Source organism: Octodon degus, unplaced genomic scaffold (assembly GCF_000260255.1).
Source record: "Octodon degus isolate 3935 unplaced genomic scaffold, OctDeg1.0 scaffold00001, whole genome shotgun sequence".
Taxonomy (NCBI): domain Eukaryota; kingdom Metazoa; phylum Chordata; class Mammalia; order Rodentia; family Octodontidae; genus Octodon; species Octodon degus.
In genome coordinates this window covers 31,714,924-31,722,796 of record NW_004524577.1, presented here as the reverse complement: position 1 = coordinate 31,722,796, position 7,873 = coordinate 31,714,924, and positions in this window count along the sequence as shown.

Genomic DNA, 7,873 nt, shown 5'->3' with positions numbered 1-7,873 from the left:
CTCTCTCTCTCTCTCTCTCTCTCTCTCTCTCTCTCTCTCAAATAAATAAATAAATAAAAAAAAAGATTAGAGCTGCATGTGTGGGTAATCTGGGGCTCCACAACCTATGGCTTGGCTTGGCTGCACAGCTCTGCTTTAAGCCTCAGATACAGAAGTGCTTAGAGCCAGGGTTCTAGCTGGCTCCTCATGAGCTCTGTGTGCTGTCAATCAAAGGTCCAGGCTGGGGAAAAAATAGCTAACTTGGAAGAAGGAAGCCTGTCATGGTCATAGCAAACTGGTGAGAGCATCATGTATGTTTTTTAACTAAAAACACACAAAATGAAACAATCTCAAACATGCAGAATGTTGCAAGTGTTTCTCCCCAAACCATTTGAAAGTAAATTACCAAACACTGTATCAGGCCAACACACACAACTTAATGTACATTTCACAAGTAATGACAGCCTTTGAATAAATGAAGCACAACCATCAAAATAAAGAAATTGGCACCAATTCATCAGGCCACCTGATCCTTGGGTTTCATTCATGTTTAGGCAGTTGTCCTAGCAACAAGTGGGTCAGCTTAGATGCACTCACCATACTTGACCTTAGTGTCTATTGTCTTTCAATCCAGAATGTTTCCTCCAACTTTTCTTAGCTTGCACAAGGCTAAGAAAAGGCTTGCACCTTTGAAGGTTTTGATGGATTTGAAGATTACAGGCAGGTTATTTTGTATAACGTCCCTCCTATCACAATAACCTGACATGTCCTGATTACTACTAGCTTCAGGTTAGATGTCCCTTGTAGGGACATCTCAGAAGTGAAGCTGTGTTCTCCCGGCAGCCTATCTGATGATGCGGGATCTCCATTTCACTTGTTCCTGATGACGCTTGCTTGGAATGCTTGGTTGAAGGGCTGTTGGCCTGGCCGCTCTTTGTGCCTTTGTAGTTAGTAGACTTCTTGTGGTAGGCATTTTCAAGCAATGTAAATCCAATTCCTTGTTGATTTCTAGAAACTAATTTATCTACCTGTGCATTTGTGCGAGCTCATGGTTTCTTGTGCTGTGCAAAGGGAATGTTTTTGTATTGTTATTCTATGGGTGCCAGCTTGTCCCCAGTTCTGCCAGTGGAATCCACTTGAGGTACCTTCTATGTCTTTTTGGCATAGTGCCCTTTGAACATTTCCTAGGACAAGGACAGACTCTGGTTCCATACTTCACCGCCTGTGGCCATGGAATGAGCTATCTCTCCAGGTTTCTTTTGCTAAACAACATGATTAAAAAGCCAACTCTACTCTAGATGTGTGTGTGTGTTGCTATTAAAGAAAGGCCCTACTGAAGACATGTACAACCCCTGTCCTCTTGACCAAAGGTGTATGAATCCTCTGTCCTTTCTACTGCTGTTATATGCATCTCCTCTCTGCTGCAGGTACAAATATCTCAAGTGCTGTCTGCTGACAGTGTCCAAATCTTGTGTCCTCTGACGACAGGTGCATGCCTTCCATGTTCTATCCACTGAATGTGTATACATAGGTCGTATTCTCTACTGTACCACAAGCCCTTCTATCCTCTCTACTGAACCTTCACTGTTCTGCAGGTGTATTCATCCCTTTTTCTACTCAGGTATGTGTGACTCTATCATAGTCATAAGCATATCTCATTCCTTCTAGTGCCATTGTACCCATGCCATGTCCTCTCTACTGCAGGCATACACATCCCCTGTCCTCCCAGGCAAAATGCACACACACACACACACACACACACACACACACACACACACATCCCAGCCATGCACCTTAGAATGGGGTGAGAAGGGTCTATATAATGGGGGCATGGTCTGAAGATTTTTTCTGCTTAGGAAGACTGATCAAATCAACAAACATACCACAAATTAGAAGGGCCAGCCAAATAGCTCAGCGGATTAAAGCACCTGCGAGCAGGTGCAGGGCTGGGGATTCAATCCCCAAGCTTGAGATTGGGCATAGTGACGAGTGCCTATAATCTCAGCTCTTGGGAGGCTGTAAACAGGCAGATCACTATGAGTCTGATCTAGTAGTGAAACCCTGAACACTATATATATATATATATATATATATATATATATATATATATATATCTCACAAATTAGGGAGACATACTTGGTCCTCAACCCATTCCCCTGGTACCATTGTTATCAAAGTCCTGTGCCCACTCCACCTTGCTCCAAACCCCACACTGGACTGTCTACTCCACCAAACACACACACACACACACACACACACACACACACACTCACATGGCCTCCTTTCCCTGATTTGCCCCTGCAGGCCCCTCCTCAGGGCACATGGGCCTTCAGCCCCTCCCTGAAGCCCCTTCCTTATGGATGTCCCCAGCCAGTTTGGAATCACTGTTGGCTCATGGCTTCATCACTTTTCCACTTACCAGGCTCTGGGTGAAGGGGAAGGAGAAAAGGAGGGAAGGGACCATGTAAGGGAAGGAGCAAGGGACCTGACTATGTTTTTAATCCCAGTTCTTCCAGTCTTCCAAAAACATCAAGAATGGATGAATGTTTTTCCCTGCATGCTGATGGATGTGAATTCTAGTTCTCAGTGTAGCATTTCTGAGATCCCCAAATCATCTTTTCTCTGACTTCTTTTCCAGTACAGCTCTCTCCTTCCATATCTATTTCATCACCAAATTTCTCCTGGACAGCCTCTGTGGTCACCCCCACACCAACTTGGCATCCTCTGTAAAAATCAGCTCTCCAAAGTCACCAAGAGCTTGCTGACAGCCATCGCCAGACTTCCCTGTAGCCTTCGCTTCCCTCTGTCTGATCCCACAGCCCACGTCTCCCTCCTGCCCATCTGCCCTGCTTTGCTTCCTAGGATGGTGCTGCCTCTGATCACCCCCCACCCTTGCTCATCTGTATTTTCTGCCAGCAGCTCATACTCTGCTCCCAGGGGTGGCAGTCCCCGGGGACCTGTCATTGAGCTGTTTCTCTTTCCAGTCTATACTTGGAAGCTATGAAATTTTATTTTGACAGTTCCTTCATTTCTAGGTGGATGACTCCAAAATCGACACCATAAGTTTGACCTCTGTCTGCTGCTGTTGGATATTTCTCCATGGTTACCATGAGAAAAATGTTCCTACCCCCAGGTATCTCAAATTCAAAACTTATTCAGTGCCTCAAATTACCAGGCTTCTGCTAAACACGTCAATAGATAGGTTAGTAAAGCGTCATCTATGTGAAAGAGAGGTCCCCTTCAAACCAGAATCTAGTCACCTTCATTCAGTATGTCTTTTGTCTGCACACCCAGGCTCTACCTCATCTTTCCTAACTCTTTAATAAGCTTGCTGAAGTCCAACCCTCCTTTGCCCAGAAGCTTCCAATGTCTGATCATTGGTAAACAGCTGCAGTTCTTGCAGCAGGGGGCCACCTCCCCTCTCCAGCCAAAAGCTTTTCTCTCCTAATCCAAACAAAGTGTTCATTATTGTGCTCTGAGCCATTGCCCTTGCTGCTCCTTTGTAGAGGAACACTCTTCCTCGTTTCCACTTACTGAAATCTTACTCTTTTTTAAAGGCTAAATTCAGTGGCACCACACTGTTCTCTCCCACTAACTGAATGTCATTTGATGTCTTCTGGCTCTTTGTTGCCTATATTCTTATTTTGGCAAATATCCTAATGAGATGTGTGTGCTTGCTGCGTGCTGTGCACATTGTGTATCAAACCTTCTGAGCAGAGTGAAAGCTAACATTGTCATTTCCTGTTCCACACTGATTTCCAGGCAGTACTTCCAGGAAGGCCAGGGAGATAGCTCAGTGGATTAAGTGCTTGCCTGGCACGTGTAAGTTCCTGAGTTCAATCCCTGGTACCACCAAGAAAAAAAAAAGTATCATGCAACAGAGACAAGGTGGACATCTCTGAAAAGGATGTAGTATTGTCTAACATACTGTAGTGAGCTACCCTGAATTGGTAGCTCTGAGGATGTATGACACACGTTGCTGTGCTTTTCTGAAAAATGTAGGATATCCTGCAGTGTACCTATGAATTTGCATTACTCTTTAGAGGTATCTTAGCACCATTCGGGACTCATAGTGCAAGGACAGGCACGATGACTGTTACACATGGAAGTCTAGATAAATTGAGTTGTGTCCTATTGCATTGTTGGATCATTAGACAGAGATTTTCTTACATACGATGCCCACAACTAACTTCTATAAAGAACATACATTTCTGTAAAACACCTGTAATTTTGAAAGAATTATTATGATGATGTCAGACTGACCCAAGGACCGAAAACATTGGTTGATGTAGTTTTAAGATCAACATTTGTATTTACATATTTTGTTTAAAGTGCTATGCTTATGGGAGCTTGCAACTAACGAGTTTGCTTTACATCTCTGAGGAGACGTGGGACTTGGACTTGTCAGCAATGCTGAAACTTACGACTCTGGCAACTCTTAGAAATGAACTAAATGCCTCTTGCATAAAGGGATGTGCATGAGTCTTTGGGGAGCCAGGGGCAAAATGGTATGGTTCTAATGTAATATAATGTTAATAGACTTAGTACTGGTTCTTAAGGATTGTTAAAAATAAATAAAGTGCTACTCTCAGTTCTTATAGCAGCGGGTGTTAACGTGAAGACAATTTATTCAACATTCTTCATTTATTTGAAGGTGTACATTTTCCTAAGGACAATATATATACCTTTCATCAGATCCTCAAAGTGGTCTTGGAAGTAATACAAGTTGTTCTACAACATTTTAAACAGAATTTGTTTTACAACATTTAAACAAAATACAATTCTAAAATCAGCCATGACATATTACTACTAACTCCAATAACGAGATTTGCTAAAGTTGATCTTGTTGGTATGAGTTTTACTTTTTCCCCTCCCAGAATTGACCATTTGTCAATGTCAGAATGAAACAAAGAGAATTCGCTGAAATAATGGAATAAAAATTTCATTATTCTTTCATTCATTTCTCTTGCTTTATAAAAATTCTTCTCTTTACTAGAAATAATTTAGAATTTTGTTGACACTTTCAAGTAAATAAAATTATTTTTGTATCTTTTACTTTACTGGAGATCCTAATTTTCCTCACACTTAGCCTTAAATAAAAATTCATTAGAAAACATTTTCCAAAATACACATCTTAGTGTGATTTTTCACCTCCAAATGGGATCCTGAATAGATTTATGACATTTAATACTCTCTTGATTGGATGGAGATTGAAAACTTTCATACAAAAAACAGGCCAAATGCTGAAGCTGTTTCTATGGAATCTCAAACTCCCAGATTAAAAAGAAAAACATTATAACTCACCATTCTCACCAAATAGTCCTGTGTTTGTCCTTGTGTAGATGCCACATCTAAATAACTGTTTTAATGAACACAAGTTGTCTCTGGTTAAATAAATGCTGTTAACAGACATATAAACAGAGCGTGGCCAACTAGCCTGCTGTGTTTTACTGCTAAAACAATAGCACCTTTGTTTCTACATTACGTTCATGTCCTGAATCCTCACCTTCCTGCTTCTGGGCCAAAGATGAAAGCCCTTAAATTACTGTACACTTCTCTTCTTTAAGGGAAAATGGAAAGATCTGTCTCTTTCACCCCTCCCCAATTCTACACATTACTTTGTTCAAACAATCTTTTTCATTAGCCTCCAATTAGAATTTTTCCTCCATCTTCCTTAAACCAATACCCCTTGTATGTTCTAGGCCAAACCCAAAGAGCTTACTCTCATTACATATTTCAATGCCTACTTATTTTTCCCATCCTACTGTCCATCCTAGATCAAGCTCATTTCCTATTATGCAACACAGCTATGACAGACCCTTCTTAACTAATCTTCCTCCCCATTTCTTCCCATTCTAATCTAGTTGGTACCATTCTCTAGTTTAGTCTCAACAACAGAAAGCTTCATTAAGTTACTCTGTGTTGTAGAATTTCATTATGGTTTCCACTTCCAAATGCCTTTGCCATAGGCTTTACTTTGACAACCTCACCTTCCACTGCTTCCCCACAATTTACTCAAGTAATGTTCTCTCTCTGTCCCTCACTGTCAACTTGTAGTATCTTCTCTAATCTAAACTTTCATAACCCTGTGCTTTGTGCTCCTGGGTTACATATATTTGTCTTGCCAGTTTGTTCTTTTGTAAGTTTTTTTAACATGGTAAAATTCATTCATTCATTCATCCATCCATTCATAATTTATCACTCACTGGCTGTCAGGCATTTTTCAGGCTCAGAGCTTCTAGATGAACAGGATAGGCTTACCTAAGCCCTGCACACTTAGTGCTCAAAAGGCATTTGCTGCATTAATTTATAACGCTTTTCAATTATCTATATATAAAGGAAGACTTTTATTAAATTGAATTGGATCCTACTTTGCATTCTTTTATATGTATTTAACTTTGTTAGCCTTATCTCTCCAGCAAGAGAGGAACCTTTTCTCTCTTATCCTTTGTGTTCCCTGGATCAGACAGGGAGGCCTGTAATGGGTTTTCCATAAATCCATTTTGGCTGAATGACTGAATGCTTCATCTTCTCCCACAGATGTGACATAATGTGACCTGAGGTGATCGCATACAATCAGTGAGTGTGACTGACTTGCCAGGGCTAAGGGGCTCAGTCCTCTTGGCAGGCACAGCTTCTGCAGGTATTTCATTCTTACTTTTGCACTCAGAGTTTTCTGAAGCTAAGAGTATTTACAGTAAGTTAACCTGTCACCTGATTGCTTAAATACCTCAAATATTGGTCTAATTCTTGTTTTGTTAGTGAGACATCCAAATATTAGGCAAAGACAGATCTAAGTGGCAGAAATTATTCCCAAATGCTTGTGTATATCTTTAATAATGTTAGTGCGAATTTAGAGAGTTTTTATATGCATATAGAGATAAGTAGATATAAAAATGTAAGATGGGATTATACATCAGGTCAACAACTCTTACTGTGGGGCTAATATATAAAATTATATGTATATGTAATAAAAGTATTATATTCATTAGGAATGTAAAAATGCCTCAGTCAGGAGACTCCTGTCCTCATGGAGGTCAGGTGTAAAGGCACCAGTCAAGTATTTTGTTCTTCTGTGTTCTGTGTTTTCAGAGAACTACCTCCAAAGCAAAGAAGTTGCAGATTTGTGATGCTTACAGCCAGTTCTCACTGCAAATGACATGTGGCCTGTAGAGTACCTCAAAAAGTGACAAGGACATAATATATGCTCCATGTTTTCTTTCTTCTAAGGGTCAAGAACAGAATTAATCAAATATTTATGATAGAGTAGATGGGAAATTCATATTGGAAACTTTCAGTGAGCTAAGAAAACCCAAATTATTATTGTGCTTGGATTTAATCTGTTAGGTAGCTCTTTAATTCATTAGTTCCCTGTATGAACAAAGAACAAACTATAGAATGGAAAAAAAAAATAAACTAAGAATGAAAACCTTAAAAACACAATGCTGAAACTATTGCAAAAATGGTAAGAAGTTATAGAGACCCAGTCCTAGCCCAGGTCCGGTGAGTGTGTGGAGAGCTTCCTGCTAAACTGCGCCGGCAGGACCAGTCCCAGCCCAGGCGCAGCGTGGGCCAGACCCTCTCCCACCCCCTCGGGCAGCCCCCACCACTCCGCCATACCTGCCCCACCCCTCCAGCCGAGTAGGAATTTCTGCCGACTTCCGGGAACACCCAGACCCAGTCCTAGCCCAGTTCCGGTGAGTGTGTGGAGAGCTTCCTGCTACCCTGCGCCTGCGGGACCAGTCCCAGCCCAGGCGCAGCGTGGGCCGGACCCTCTCCCACCCACTCAGGCTGCCCCCCACCACTCCGCCGTACCTCCCCACCCCTCCCGCCGAGTAGAAATTTCTGCCGACTTCCGGGAACCCCCAGACCCAGTCCTAGCCCAGGTCCGCAG